This window comes from Bubalus bubalis, chromosome 15 (genome assembly GCF_019923935.1).
Source record: "Bubalus bubalis isolate 160015118507 breed Murrah chromosome 15, NDDB_SH_1, whole genome shotgun sequence".
Classification (NCBI taxonomy): domain Eukaryota; kingdom Metazoa; phylum Chordata; class Mammalia; order Artiodactyla; family Bovidae; genus Bubalus; species Bubalus bubalis.
In genome coordinates this window covers 67657929-67672660 of record NC_059171.1, presented here as the reverse complement: position 1 = coordinate 67672660, position 14732 = coordinate 67657929, and the positions used below count along the sequence as shown (strand labels likewise).

The 14732-nt window shown below is 44.9% G+C and overlaps 1 pseudogene; it reads left to right on the top strand.

Moving 5' to 3' along the window:
- The first annotated feature begins 8016 nt into the window (after positions 1-8016).
- On the top strand, positions 8017-8799 carry LOC102400688 (annotated as a pseudogene).
- Positions 8800-14732: the final 5933 nt, after the last annotated feature.

Genomic DNA, 14732 nt, shown 5'->3' with positions numbered 1-14732 from the left:
CAGAATGGCTGCTATCAAAAGGTCTACAAACAATAAATGCTGGTGAGGGTGTGGAGAAAAGGGAACCCTCTTACACTGTTGGTGGGAATGCAAACTAGTACAGCCACTATGGAGAACAGTGTGGAGATTCCTTAAAAAACTGGAAATAGAACTGCCATACGACCCAGCAATCCCACTACTGGGCATACACACCATGGAAACCAAAATTTAAAGAGACACATGTACCCCAATGTTCATCACAACACTGTTTATAATAGTCAGGACATGGAAGCAACCTAGATGTCCATCAGCAGACGAATGGATAAGAAAGCTGTAGTACATATACACAATGGAATATTACTCAACTATTAAAAAGAATGCATTTGAATCAGTTCTAATGAGGTGGATGAAACTGGAGCCTATTATACAGAGTGAAGTAAATCAGAAAGAAAAACACCAATACAGTTTATTAACGCATATATATGGAATTTAGAAAGATGGTAACAATGACCCTATATGCAAGACAGCAAAAGAGACACAGATGTAAAGAACAGACTTTTGGACTCTGTGGGAGAAGGCGAGGGTGGGATGATTTGAGAGAATAGCATTGAAACATGTATGTTATCATATGTGAAATAGATCACCAGTCCAGGTTCGATGCGTGAGACAGGGCACCCAGGACCAGTGTACAGGGATGACCCTGAGGGATGGGATGGGGAACACATGTACACCCATGGCTGATTCATGTCAATGTATGGCAAAAACCACTACAATATTTTAAAGTAATTAGCCTCCAATTAAAATAAATAAATAAATTAAAAAAAAAAAAAAAGAATCGCCTGCAATGAGGGAGACCTGGGTTCAGTCTCTGGATTGGGAAGATCCTCTGGAGAAGGCAAAGGCTACCCACTCCAGTATTCTGACCTGGAGAATTCCATACAGTCCATGGGGTCACAAAGAGTTGGACATGACTGAGCGACTTTCACTTGCACACAAAAAAAATACTAGTTCAAGGGAATTCCCTGGTGGTCCAGTGGTTAGGACTCCACTTTTTCACTGCCAAGGGCTTGGGCTCAATCCCTGATCAAGAAGTAAAATCCTACAAGCCATGCAGCGCAGTGAGGCTAAAACAAGCAAACAAACAAAAAACTAGCTTAATAGACAATCATTAATAATAATTCATTTAGAAACTTAAAACAGGCTAGAATATTGTTTCAATTTTTTCAAGAATGAAGGCATAGATTACATATGTTATATTTAACAAAGTTAACACTGGAAAAGCCTTTGACTGTGTGGATCACAATAAACTGTGGAAAATTCTGAAAGAGATGGGAATACCAGACCACCTGACCTGCCTCTTGAGAAACCTATATGCAGGTCAGGAAGCAACAGTTAGAACCGGACATGGAACAACAGACTGGTTGCAAATAGGAAAAGGAGTACGTCAAAGCTGTATATTGTCATCCTGCTTATTTAACTTCTATGCAGAGTACATCATGAGAAATGCTGGGCTGGAAGAAGCACAAGCTGGAATCAAGATTGCCGGGAGAAATATCAATAACCTCAGATATGCAGATGACACCACCCTTATGGCAGAAAGTGAAGAGGAACTAAAAGCCTCTTGATGTAAGTGAAAGAGGAGAGTGAAAAAGTGGGCTTAAAATTCAACATTCAGAAAACGAAGATCATGGCATCTTGTCCCATCACTTCATGGGAAATAGATGGGGAAACAGTGGAAACAGTGTCAGACTTTATTTTTTGGGGCTCCAAAATCACCTCAGATGGTGATTGCAGCCATGAAATTAAAAGACGCTTACTCTTTGGAAGGAAAGTTATGACCAACCTAGATAGCATATTGAAAAGCAGAGACATTACTTTGCCAACAAAGGTCCGTTTAGTCAAGGCTATGGTTTTTCCAGTGTTCATGTATGGATGTGAGAGTTGGACTGTGAAGAAAGCTGAGCACCGAAGAATTGATGCTTTTGAACTGTGGTGCTGGAGAAGACTCTTGAGAGTCTCTTGGACTGCAAGGAGATCCAACCAGTCCATTCTAAAGGAGATCAGTCCTGGGTGTTCATTGGAAGGACTGATGCTGAAGCTGAAACTCCAATATTTTGGCCACCTCATGCGAAGAGTTGACTCATTGGAAAAGACTCTGATGCTGGGAGGGATTGGGGGCAGGAGGAGAAGGAGACAACAGAGGATGAGATGGCTGGATGGCATCACCGACTCAATGGATGTGAGTTTGAGTGAACTCCGAGAGTTGGTGGTGGACAGGGAGGCCTGGCATGCTGCAATTCACGGGGTTGCAAAGAGTCAGACACGACTGAGCCACTGAACTGGAACTGGAACTGAACACTGGAAATGATTCCTATCTTCAGTGTTCAAGCACTGTCTTCATATAAAAAGTATCTTTTTTTTATTCAAAAATAATATACATACAGGAAAATGTACATAAGTGTCCAGATTAAGGTAGTTTTACAAAGTGAGCACAGCCAGTTACAGACAGAGATCAAGAAACAGGACATCATCTGCAGCCCTCTTTGTGCGTTTTCCAGTTATTTTCTCCCACCCTCAAGGGCAACCACTCTCTTAATTTTCAGGTTAGTTCCGTGTGTGTTTTATTTAACCTCTTATTAGTGGAATCCACCAGAAGGCGCCTTTCTATGTGTCTGGCACCTTTTGCTCAAAATCTCATTTGTGAGAGTCATCCATGTAACTGAAGTTGTCTCGGTCATTCATTTTTATCACATGTAGTATTGTCTTGTGTGAATACACAGCAGGGAGTTTATTCACATTGTTTTTGGTGGGCCCTGGGGTAAATCCCAGTGTTCAACTATTAGGTGAAATGCTGCTGTTTACACTTAGAGCCCATCTTTTGGTAAACACTTGTTTGCATTTCTGTTGGGTACGTCCCTGGAGCGGAATTGCTGGGTCACTGGGTTTACTTTGCTTCTGTTTTTTGTTCTGTCAAATATTAGATCCTGCCAAACAGTTGCTGGAACGGGTTGCATGAATTTGCATTCCCTGCCCTGTGGGAGTTCTGGGTGTTCTATTCCCACCCATTCTTGGTACTGTCTCTTTCGTTTCAGCCATTTCGATGCATGTATGATGGTATCTCATTGTGGTTTATAAGGATTTTCTTGAACGGCATTTACTGTCTCCTTCATTATTAAATCATATACCTACCTGCAGGGACAACTTATGTGCATGCTTCAGTTTCTTCAAATGTATCTATTATAGCTTACTCCCGACAGTCACTTGTCAACCTTGAAAAGATCAAATAATTTGGAACCCTTGATTTTATATTCACTCACAGTTTGAAATGACTTTGCCAAAAGAAAGTGAATCTCTGCTTGAACAAAATATTTTCAGGTGCACTTCCTATCTAACTGCAAAGTATTTCAAAGATTCTGCCATACTTTAAACATCTTGCCTCTGTACAATGATCTGCTGCTGCTGCTGTTTAGTCGCTAAGTCATGTCCGACTCTTTGTAACCCCATGGACTGTAGCCTGCCAGGCTCCTCTGTCCATGGAATTCTCCAGGCAAGAATACTGGAGTGGGTTGCCACTCCCTTCTCTAGGGGATCTTCCCGACTCAGGGATAGAATCCACATCTCCAGCTTGGCAGGTGGATTCTTCACCACTGAGCCGCCAGGGAAGCCCAACAATGATTTACACCAGTGAAATCCCACTCTACTCTGTGCTTTGCAACTTTAACCTCCTGGTTTCAATAGCTTACTATGGACAATGCTGCAGTGAACTTCACATTCAGTACTGGCTGCTGAAACTTACCTATTTATTTTCATTCCAAGCAACATAAGTACCAAAAACACTGCTTTTGTTAAGAAACTCATACGATTGAGACTGTATTTTTTTCTCTGATACCTCTTTAAGAGCTCATGAGAAAGAGTCCTCCAATGCCTTTCATTACTGAATTGAAGACTCTAGAAACAACATATGTTGGAAACATTCAGTTCAGTTCAGTTCAGTCACTCAGTCGTGTCCAACTGTTTGCGACCCCATGAATCGCAGCACGCCAGGCCTCCCTGTCCATCACCAACTCCCGGAGTTCACTCAGACTCACGTCCATCAAGTCAGTGATGCCATCCAGCCATCTCATCCTCTGTTGTCCCCTTCTCCTCCTGCCCCCAATCCCTCCCAGCATCAGAGTCTTTTCCAATGAGTCAACTCTTCACATGAGGTGGCCAAAGTACTGGAGTTTCAGCTTTAGCATTATTCCTTCCAAAGAAATTCCAGGGCTGATCTCCTTCAGAATGGACTGGTTGGATCTCCTTGCAGTCCAAGGGACTCTCAAGAGTCTTCTCCAGCACCACAGTTCAAAAGCATCAATTCTTCGGCACTCAGCTTTCTTCACAGTCCAACTCTCACATCCATACGTGACCACTGGAAAAACCATAATCTTGACTAGACGGACCTTTGTTGGCAAAGTAATGTCTCTGCTTTTCAATATGCTATCTAGGTTGGTCATAACTTTCCTTCCAAAGAGTAAGCATCTTTTAATTTCATGGCTGCAGTCAAACATTAGTGCTTTCCAAATTACAATGTGTATAGCAAACCTCACACACTGAATTATTTAAGTTTTCTTCACCTCTTCAGCAACAGGTCTTATGCATCTTCCAGTAATATTTAATGACCACGAATCCACTATAATGTGTAACTCTATAGTTTTCAGATATTTCTTCAGCCATTTCACCATAGCAAGATGACCAAGGCTTTGACCAATGGATGATGACCTTTTACGTTCAGTATTAAGCAACAAATTTAAAATTATCACATTGAATCAAATTTTGTGAAGAGCTAGGTTTCATGTATCATGGCTTTCACCAGCTGAAAAAAGTTTTTAAATGTTTTGCCAGTAACAATGTCTTCACACTTTCATTAGGTATGTCAACACACGATATTCACTCAAGGACTATATCATCAATGGTAGTGAATGAGAGACCATATTTCAAATATTATTCTTAATAGCTTTTAAAATAATTTTTGATTATTTATATATGTATTTTTGGCTGTGCTGGGTCTTCATTACTGCACAGACTTTAGTCGTGCAGAGAGTGGAGTGTGGAGACGAGTCTCTAGGTGCAGTACACAGGCTTCTCACTGCGGTGGTTTCTCTTGTTGTGGGGCTTGGGCTCCAGAGCGTGCGGGCTCCACAGCTGTGGCTCACAGACTTAGCTGCTCTGCGGCATGTGGGATCTTCCTAGACCAGAGATGGAACCCTTGTCTCCTGCATTGGCAGGCAGGCTTTTTATGACGGAGCCGCCAAGGAAGCCTGCAATTTTTTTAAGTCTTTTGACAAACTTTGTGCTTGATAGACAGCCCTTATTTTTCTCCTGTAATTAGCTGGGAAGCAGTGAGCACGAGGAGGTGCAGAGGGATCGAGTCAGCCATTCTCACGCTGATCCCAGAGCATCATTATTAACATGATTGTCTGCTTGCAGTTTCTCCACAGGAATCCTTTCACTCACTTGTCTATTTTGTGAGGATTAGTTGAATGGAAATGAGATCTCCTAAGCTGTAAATCCACTTAACAGGGCACAAGACACAGATAGGCAATGCTTCCAGGAGGCACAGAGATTTTCATTTCAGGAAGTCTCCTCTGAATAAGGAGTGTTCCCCTCCGCTTCACCATGGGAGTTTTCAAGGTCAGAGCTCTCAGAGCAGCTAGAAAACATCTGGTCAGCCTCCTCATGCAAGGAATTGGAATCACCCGGCGGAAGAGTTACCTGGTGGCTCTGGTAGGCTTCCCTCCTGGCTCAGCAGTCAAGAATCCACCTGCCAATGCAGGAGATGTGGGTTCGATCCCTGGGTCAGGAAGATCCCCTAGAGAAGGGAATGGCAACCCACTCCAGTATTCTTGACTGGGAAATCCCATGGACAGAGGAGCCTGGCAGGTTATAGTCCATGGGGTCACAAAGAGTTGGACACAACTTAGCAACTAAACAACAAGAACAAAGGGGAAAAAGTAGAGACCATGGAGACTGATGCAGACTCTGATGGCAGAGAACATAGGTTCAAGCCCCAGTCTCTGCCATCTCTTCTCTGTGTACACTGTAGGAAATTGTGCTACTGCTCTGATCCTATTTCCCCAGCTTTTTACCTACACAGGGCAAAGGTTACCGTCTGTAAAGTATATCTTCATAAACTCATCTTCAAAAGGAAAGAAGGAAGGGAGGGAGTAGAGGAGGGAGGAAAACATCAATTCTAAGGCCTCAAATTCAGCAGAGATTGTCAAAGAAGACTAGAAGCTCTTGGGGAATAGCATTTCTGTCTTAATTATCTCCGTATCCTTGTCATGCTTAGCACATAGTAGATGCTTAAAAGTTATTACTGATTGCAGAGGGTTCAGCGGTGGTCCCCAAAAGATAAGTCCATCTCCAAATCCCTGGGAACCCTGAATATGACTGTATTTGGGCAAAGGGTTTTTGCAGATATAAGTAGAGCATCTTGAATTGAGAACACCCTGGAATATATCCAGGTGGAGTCTAAATCCAATGATATGTCCTTGTAAGAGCCAGAAGACACAGAACACAGAGGAGGAGTCCAAGTGAAGATGGAAACCAAATTGGAGTTACACAGCCACAAGTCAAGGAGGGTCAGAACCACAGAAGTTTAAGAAGAGACAAGGAAGGTTTCTTCCCCAGAGCCTGTGGAGTGACTTTAACTCTGCTGACACTTTGAGCTTGACCTCCTGGTCTAGAATTGTCAGAGAATAAATTTTTATTGCTTTAAGTTATCATATTTGTGGTCATTTGTTGCCACAGTCCTAGGAAATGAATACACTCATCCTGTTGGCTTCATGTAATTGTGCAAACTTGGTATTTCCTGATCTAGTGATTTCCAGACTTAAGCTCTGCAGAGCCCTCCATGGCCCCTATGATGCAATTTTAAATTTAGAGCAACTTTTAGTGTTTTTAGTGTTCTTTATGATTTAAATATTCTTCAGCTTAAAAAAAAAAAAAAAAACTAACTAAATTAGGGAATTCCCTGGTGGTCCAGTGGTTAGGACCCAGCACTTTTACTGCTGTGGGCCTGGGTTCTATTCCTGGTCCAGGAACTAAGATCCTGTAAGCCCCACACTTGGTCAAAAAAAATAATAATGGTAATTAATTTTAAAAATCTAATCAACCAATCCTAAATCTTAGCCAATTCTAAAAGCTAACACTGAAGATCAGAGAAATTAAGTAACTTGTCCAACTTGCCCTGCAAACCAGAGGCAGACTCGTGGTCAGCACCACCATCTTCTTCCTAACATCTGCAGGGCTCTTCCTGTTCCTCAAGGAGCTACCAGTACATCAATGTCCTTGGGGAACCGAGAGGAAGATATCAGCAACACTCCCGTTACAGTGAATGGCAAGGCAAAGGTGCTCTTGACTATCAGCACCACCGTCCAAGGTTCAACTGTCGGTTCCATTGTGACAAGTAGAAACAAAGAAAATGGAAAAAGAGAAAGGAGAATTCGAACAGTGGGAGTTCCTGGCCGTCCACATATAAGGACATGTAAGGAAAGCATCCATGGTGTCAGCACCCATAAGGGTTGAACATTCTTCCTCCATAGACTGAGTGGTCAGTTCAGCCCATGGTCACTTTGGAATCAGACAAAAGTGAATTTCCACTGTAGCTCTGTCACTTACATTTGAGTGACCCTGAGCCAAGTTAACTTCTCAGAGCCTCAGTGTCCTCTGAGGAAGTTACCTGCAGGATGGTTGCAGACTTACATGAGAATTGCAAGAATTAAATGAAACGACACAGCCTAGGGATATAATGCAGATTCTGGAGCCAAGCTAATAGACCCTTGACTCTGTGATAGCAGCTGTGGGTTTTGGACAATTAATTACCTCTCTGTGCCTTGGTTTTCTCATCTATAAAATGGGGACATGCTACCTGCCTCCATAGGTCTTTTGAAGGTTCGAATGAGCTAATTGTTATAAAGTACTTACAGTGCCTGGCAGAACAGTGCCATATGAGCATTTGCTAAATTAAAACTTAATATGGCTCTTTTTCGTGGTGCCTTGGAGGCTGTCGGCTGCTTCAGAATGAAGCTGAACATCTCTTTCCCGGCCACGGGCTGCCAGAAGCTCATTGAAGTGGACGATGAACGAAAACTTCGTACCTTCTACGAGAAGCTTATGGCCACAGAAGTTGCTGCTGATGCTCTGGGTGAAGAATGGAAGGGTTATGTGGTCTGAATCAGTGGCGGGAATGATAAGCAGGGTTTCCCCATGAAGCAGGGTGTCTTGACCCATGGCCGAGTTCGCCTGCTACTGAGTAAAGGGCATTTCTGTTACAGACCAAGGAGAACTGGAGAGAGAAAGCACAAATCTGTACAGGGTTGCACTGTGGATGCCAATCTGAGTGTTCTCAATTTGGTCATCGTGAAAAAAGGGGCGAAGGATATTCCTGGACTCACTGATACTACAGTGCCTCATCGCCTGGGTCCCAAAAGAGCCAGCAGAATCTGCAAACTTTTCAGTCTGTCTAAAGAAGATGATGTCCGCCAGTACGTTGTGAGAAAGCCCCTAAACAAAGACGGTAAGAAACCTAGGACTAAAGCACCCAAGATTCAGCGGCTCGTGACTCCACGAGTTCTGCAACACAAACGCCGGCGTATTGCTCTGAAGAAACAGCGTACTAAGAAAAATAAAGAAGAGGCTGCAGAATATGCTAAACTTTTGGCCAAGAGAATGAAGGAGGCCAAGGAAAAACGGCAGGAACAGATTGCCAAGAGACGGAGGCTGCCCTCTCTGAGAGCTTCTACTTCTGAGTCCAGTCAAAAATGAGATGTTCTAAGAGTAAAAAATAAATAAGATCAGACATCAAAAAAGAAAAAAAAAACAACTTAATATGAAAATGTACCTATGGAAGGAGGTGCAGTTTCTCACCTTCTCAAAAAAAGGGACTCCTCAGTGACTTTCAGTTCAGTCAGTTCAGTTGCTCAGTCTTGTCCAACTCTTGGCAACCCCATGAACTGCAGCACGCCAGGCCTCCCTGTCCATCACCAACGGCCGGAGTCTACCCAAACCCATGTCCATTGAGTCGGTGATGCCATCCAACCATCTCAACCTCTGTCATCCCCTCCTCAGTGACTTAGAATTTGGTAAAAAAAAAAAAAAAAAGACGCTATTTCAATTGCATAGAATGCATTAATGCCAGTTTTAGCAAGAGGAAAGCTTGTTTTTCTGACAGATGCTCCACTCTGCGAGTCTGGAAGCTTCCTCTCTGCCTGAGTCAGTGTGGACAGAAAGAGAGTTTGATGAGAGTCATAAAAGTCTGAGGGTTCAGTGATTGACTGGCAGTGAGAATGTTTTCTTTCCAATGATGAATGACCACCTGCCCATCTTTCCAACACCATGGGCATGAGTGAAGAGTGTACACACATTTGGCCCCTGGCACAGCACAAATGGTAAGTGATTCTCCCCCACTGATGCAATTTGCGTGACTCCAGGCCTGGGATCAGGCATTCCTGGACTGACCACAGGGCTTGCTGACTCGGATCTAATTTCTGTGACACTGGTCTGCAAGCATCTAGCTCATGTCAGCTCATCACTGAGCACTCTCATCCTTCCTAATGAAAATAATAATATCAATAAATACCAAGTACATATCCAGCCCTCTGCTGCTAGGCACTGGGAACACAGAGATGATCTCATGGGGAAACAAGATTAACAAACAGAACATTGCAAGTCCCATTAGGTGGGCTCACGAAAGAGACAGTTCAGCTAACCAGGGAGTGAGTGTAGAACAATTACAGAGCCCTTGCTCTGTGCTAAGCATGACTCCAAGTATTTCCATGCATTAACTCATTCCACCCTTACAGCCATTCAATAGGGGAGGTAGTTTGGCTTCAATTTACAGCCAGGGAAAATGAAGAACAGAGAGGTTAAATCACTTCCCTAAAGTCACACAGCTAGTAAGGGTAGAATCAATGTGCATCCAGGCAGGGGGGCTCCAGAACCTGTGCTCTTGGCCTCCCAGACAGGGCTGAGCTGTCCCTGATCAGTGGCCCATCGCATTTCACCTTTGGGTTCTCAATTCCCTCCACATTAGAAAAGACAGTGGGATCTGCCTAGGATGTCAACCCTGGACTCTTGCCAGGAAAGAACCCATCTTACCCTCAGGGCCCTGCTGCTCAAGGTTATTGCTTGGATGACAAATGTCGCTTGTCATTCAGAAAATAAAGGATTTTGCAGCCAGCCAGCCAGCGGCCACTGTAGCTGCTCTCAACTGGCATACCCGGAGGGGGATTCAGGATGGAGAAAAGCAGGATACTGGCCCTAGAAGGCCAAGGTGCCTATGAAAGGAATGATTTCAACGAGCCCAGACTCTTGCATCTTCCCCATACAAAGAAAAATGCTAAATTCATTAACTTGAGAGGTCTGGTTTCCTTTAATTAATAGTAATTTTTTGATGTTCCGGTCACCTGGTTTTTATTGCCAAACTCTTATGTACCCTGGCTCCTCCCTTACCTCTTTGGAGCAGTCCCTCAGAGCAATCTGAGAAGCTGTATATCAGACTTCAGCCTCAGAAAAATCCACCGAATAAAACACAATTCTCCACTTTTCGATTGTGCTTTTTAGTCGACGTTGCTATATATAGGGTGACATTTCAAGGCCACAATTTGATAGTGTACACATTTGATAGAATGTGATAGAATGACTCACAGTCTAACAAGATCAGACTGGTTAAGGCCCATTATAATCAGGCCTTGTACCTGACCTCACATCCTATATTCTCTCCAACTCTGGAGATGGGTGTTCATGTCCCCATTTCACAAATAAGCAACACACACACAGAGGATTAGAGAGGCCCTGTGGCCTATTTAATCACACTACTTGTCAGTCCAGTGGTTAAGAATCTGCCCTCCAATGCAGGGGACGCTGCTGGTTTGACCCCTGGTCAGAGACCTGGGATCCCACGTGCTGCATGGCAACTAAGCCTGAGCACCGCAACAAGAGAAGAAGCCCGGTGCCTCAGTGAAGACCCAGTGCAGCCTAAATAAACAAGTAAATGCATAATAAGATGAATCACACGACAAACCAGAGAACTCTAAATCTTGTGCCTTTTTCATTGTGCCACGTCGGCCATCTAACCTCTAGAGAAAAAGCCTGGAACCAGACAATTCAGAGCTTCTGTTGCTTAAAGGGCCAAAAATTGAGGGTGAGGAATAATAAATAACCATGATAATAGTGGCAGGTAACATTTACTAAGTGCTCAGCATGCCACGCTGAACAATTACCTCATTTAATCTTCTTAACATTACCGTGACATAAGTTCTTTCTTAAGAATCCTTGTTTTAAACATAAGGAAAATGAAGCTCAGGTGATAAATGATTTGCCCAGTTTGGATGTGGTGCAGCAGGAATCAGACCCAGACAAGCCTGAATCCAGAGCCTGTCCCCCTGATTCCTCTTGCCTTTGCAGCCAGCAATGTGCCTATCCAGCAGTCCCAGCCATGCGGAGGGACTGGGAGTCCACAGGAACCCCGTAAGTCTCTGAGATTTGGATTCTTGGGTTGCAGATGTAGGACCAATAAAACCTACCTTCCAGGTGGTAGCAAAGAGCTATTGAATCAAGATCCCAGCAGGCCTGGGGGCTGGGCCTTGTCACTGTATAAACTCCCCAGGAGATTCTGAGAAGCGGTCAAGGTTGGGCACCACTTGCTGGGCCTATGTAGGGCATAGGGGCCTCTCACACTTTAATGTGATATGGATGCAGCTTCTGGTTCATCGAGTCTGGAGTGGGCCCTGAGATTCTGTATTTCTACCCAGGCCTCCCCTCCCACCTTCCACCCCAAGGCTGGGGGACTACTTTGTCTCCCAAGACTGTAGGTCATGGTGATGAAATGGTGATGATATTTTACGTGCCAGGGAAGTCCCTGCAGACTTTTAAACAGGGGTGTGTTGTGATCTGTTCTACCACATGGGACAGTCACTCTGGCTTCTGTGTAAAGAATAGAGCCCTGGGTGATGGGAGGGCGGTGGGCTGCCATGGAAGTAGGAGGCCCAGTGTCTGCCATGGTCCAGAACATCAAAAGACTCCTCCACTCTCTTTCAAGCAGGAACAGATGAGGAACCAAGCATGGCACCCATACCCAGCCCAGGAGGCCAACACTGTGTAGGCGTGGATGTTATTGCGCCCAAGAGGGTCAAAGAGTGGGCGCTCCAATGGCCCTTCCTGCTTCTCACCTTGGCTGCCTCTCTGGAGGAAGATGCTTCTTAGGGTGTGGGGTAAAGAGCTTTCTCTCCTCCGCTTCTAAAGGGCCCAGTCCCAGAATGACACGCCCTCTGGGAAGACCCAACAGGCAGGTTGGAGAGTGGGAGGGAGATTTTCGAGAAGGCTGCCTGGACCCAGCCCAGAGTCTGGCACCCTGACAAGTTCAGTTCAGTTCAGTTTAGTCACTCAGCTATGTCTGACTCTTTGTGACCCCATGGACTGCAGCACACTAGGCCTCCTTGTCCATCACCAACTCCCGGAGCTTGCTCAAACTCATGTCCATTGCATTGGTGATGCCATCCAACCATCTCATCCTCTCTTGTCCCCTTCTCCTCCCACCTTCAATCTTTCCCAGCATTAGGGTCTTTTCCATTGAGTCGGTTTTTTGCATCAGGTGATCAAAATATTAGAGTTTCAGCTTCAGCATCAGTCCTTCCAATGAGTATTCAGGACTGATTTCCTTTAGAATTGACTGGTTGGCCCTTCCAAAAGCTCCAAAAGCCCCTGAGGCCCCTTCTTTGGGGTGCTCAGGTGAAAGTTCAAAGCAAAAGGGTTTTGCTTCCAGAGGAGTGGCCGTGAGGGTTTGACAAAAGACTTACCTTTCCAGGCTTTGCATTTTCCTCTCGGCTGGGTGAGTCACACTGCTCGAAAATGACAAACACAGGCCAAAAGATAAAAAGAATGACACAGGTGACTCAGCGGACGTGGACACCCATCCGGCAGGTCTCAGAGGCCCCACAGGGGGCAGGGGACTCACCGGAAAAGGCGGGTGATTGCACTAAGGGATCCACTGAAGACATGTGTTTTCCTTGTCCTGGTTACAGACAGAATTTCTGAACTGCTTCTTTCCATGGCAGCTGCCCGAGTCTGGCAGATCCTGGCCTTATTCACAGGGAAGGGAGGCCATAGTCCAGCATCAAGACAGGATGAATGCATGTGTATGACTGTTCCTTTGACTGTGGCAGAAAAAAGGCAGCGCCCTCCCCACAGAGGGCTGGTCTAGGCCTTACTTCCGCCCCCAAATTCCACCACCAAAATGAACTTGGATACTGGGATGTTTATGTGTAAAATAAGAGGATTCTGGGATTTATTTTAAAAATTCTGCTCCCCACTCTAAAATCACTGGGAGGTGATAGATGAAATGAGATTGGCAAAATGTTGATAATCGTTCAACTGAGTGAAGGATGCATGGGTCCATGAAACCATGCTCTCTACTTTGGGATACACTGGGTCACATCTAGGCTGAAGCAACTTGAGGTTAATATGCCTCTTCCGACTCTCTCTTCCTCAGCAGCAGCTGCCCCACAGGCTGTACATTCCAGATGGTGTTAATACCATGTACAAAACTAAAAAGAACTCACCAGCTGCTTTGCCCTTTAGCAGAGCAAGAGATGAACTGTGATTGTATTAAGCCAATGTGATCTTTGCGCTTCTTTTGTTGTCTACCCTGGTCTAGCCTGACACAGTGTGCAGCCCTCAAGGCCACACTAACTCTTTGCGACTGCAGGGACTGTAGCCTCCTCTGTCCAGAGGACAGGCTTCCCTGTCCATGAGATTTCCCAGGCAAGAATACTGGAGTGGATTGCCATTCTCTTCTCCAGGGCATCTTCCTAGCCCAGGGATCAAACCCAGGTCTTCCACACTGCAGGCAGATTCCTTACCATCTGAGCCATCAGGGAAACCCCATAAGTTCAGTTCAGTTGCGCAGTCATGTCCGACTCTTTGCGACCGCATGGACTGCAGCACACCAGGCTTCCCTGTCCATCACCAACTCCTGGAGCTTGCTCAAACTCACGTCCGTTGAGTCAGTGATGCCATCCAACCCTCTCATCCTCTGTTGTCCCCTTCTCCTCCTGCCTTCAATCTTTCCCAGCATCAGGGTCTTTTCCAATGAGTTAGTTCTTCGCATCAGGTGGCCAAAGTATTGGAGCTTCAGCTTCAACATCAGTCCTTCCAATGAATATTCAGGACTGATTTCCTTTAAGATTGACTCCATAAAGAATATATCCATTGCTTTTTCCCAAGTCCCTTCCAAGTTATACAAGCTTTCTTAGTTTTATTTCTTTTCATTTTCCTGTACCATCTCAAATCCCTGTGCTATGTCAGAGTACCATCTCTGAGTACCTTCAGTCTTCATGCTGCTCTCTAAGCCAGCACCCAGGATTGATGATGACCCCCACATGGCCTGACTTTCAGTAGAACGGGACCACTACGGGAATACACACTCGGGTCACATCAGGTGTGTGTGTGAAAGGGAGGTCAGATCTTATTGCTGGTACATATAGAGTTTCCAGTGAATCAAAACCCTAAGTATAGGGACTTCCCTGGTGGCCCAGTGGCTAAGACCACTCTCCCAATGCAGGGGGCCTGGGTTCAATCCCTGGGCAGGAAATTAGGACTCACATGTCACAGTTAATATCCCCCAGGCCACAATGAAGACCGAAGAGCCCATGTGCCACAACTGAGACTCAGGACAGCCAAACAAATAAAATAAACAAAAATAAATATTTTTTTAA